Below are 1808 nucleotides of genomic sequence, written 5' to 3'. Positions count from 1 at the left end.
TGGAAAATTCTGAACAAATATGGAAACGTGGCTTTATGCCTTATCTTTTCAGGCATATATCGCTCATAACTAGGAAAAATCGAGAAAGCCTTCAACTTTGCATTTTCCTATAGCTGCGTAATTCTTGATGGGAAAGCAATTTCGGTGGGAATGACTTTGAAACTTGGAATGTTTGGCTTTAGGGAAAATTATGAAATTTGGACACAATGATCCTTAGCCACTTATCTCCCTTCTCCAATTGGCCTTGCATCAAAACCCTTCCGGAAAGTTAAGTTGGCACCAAAAACGTCCTACCTGCGCAGATTGGCTAAAACTTGTCATCTTTTTGCTTGGAGTTTGCTTCCTTCTTTTGGTGGGAATGTGCTTTCTTGTTTTGAACTTCCATTTGCTATTTGGGTATGTATTTCCCTTATAACATTAGGAAGCAATTGACCCTTATATAGGACAATTGGGCGTATATTTTTTCCACAACACAACTCCTCTTGCCCTGCATTTCATAGCTACTTGGAATCGTGGGTTTTCTTTGCTCCTATGCTTGACATTCTTGTTGTTGCTTCTTGGAGCTTGTTGTTGTGCGTCACTTTTACCGTGTGGCGTAGTGTAAGGACTGCAGCACTTTTACGCTGTGTAATGGCTTTTGGTCACAACTTTCCTCGATGGTGACGTAGTCGTGCCTCTTGTCGCTGCTGCCACTGCCGTGCCTTGCAGTTGCTGCTTGGAGCTTGTTACAGTGCGTCACTTTTATCGTGCGGGGTTGTGCAAAAGATTAGAGCGTTTTAACGCTGTGTAGTGTCTTTTGGTCAGTGGTGACGTTGGCTTGCCCCTTGCCGGTGCTCACTTTGTTGTGCTCGATCAAGCTTTGTGGCTGATTTCTTTCACTACTGCGACTTCATCAACATCATCCTCTAACACTCACGAGGTTAGTCTCGCACGTCTTTTGTTTTGGCGAAGCAAAAAGAAATTTCTTTTCTTTTCTTTTCTTGTCATGCCGTACTCTTGCTTATGTTGCCTTGTTTGTTTTGTTGCAGCCATGGTATTTTTCAAGTGTTTCAAGAACAATACCATCAGCATTCTCATGAAGGAAGGTGATTCGCAAGATAAGGGAACGACATTGAAGCTCTGTGCGCCGTTGACTGGACCAAGGGCACTTGTTCTTCCTATAAAAGATAACTCAATGCACATCAAGTCATGGTCTTCTGAAGAGTCTTGGAAGGTAATGGACTTTGGTCAATCAACTACGAAGAATAAGGCATGTACGTCGAAGGTTCTAGTTTTGAATCCTTCGCATCATGTTCATGATAATTCATCGACTTCGTTTGAGCTTCTTGGTGATGGCATCCGCAGCAGATCTGTGACTTGGAGTAGTGCCTTGTCGACTACTGGGGAAGTTGCCTATGTTGAGTTTTACTAGGAGTGGCTTGAAGATGTCTTGAGCCAATCCAAAGATGTGCTTACCAAAGTGGGCCTTTATCACGTTGTGTACGCATCTTTGTTTAGCTACGATCGCCATCCTTTTGTCCTTCGTGTGTTCTTCGAGCAATGGTGTTCAACAACCAACACCCTTCACACAGCTCAAGGGGAGATGTTGATTTCACTTTAGGACCTCCACAAGATAGGAGGCTTGCCGATCCAGGGGAAATTTTATGATGAGGTTACCTGCGATTTACCATTATTTTTGTTGGGTGTATCACAAGCTTTCCCAGGAGGCTCAAGGTAAATCAAGCATAAAGATTTCTTCATGGGTTCGATTTTGGTACTGGGATGCCATGAAGTACAAGAGGCCTTCGAAGAAAAGTGGCCGCAACAAG

Source organism: Pyrus communis, chromosome 13 (genome assembly GCF_041283825.1).
Source record: "Pyrus communis isolate YQ-2024b chromosome 13, ASM4128382v1, whole genome shotgun sequence".
In the NCBI taxonomy this organism is placed as follows: Eukaryota; Viridiplantae; Streptophyta; class Magnoliopsida; order Rosales; family Rosaceae; genus Pyrus; species Pyrus communis.
This window is presented reverse-complemented; position numbering follows the sequence as displayed.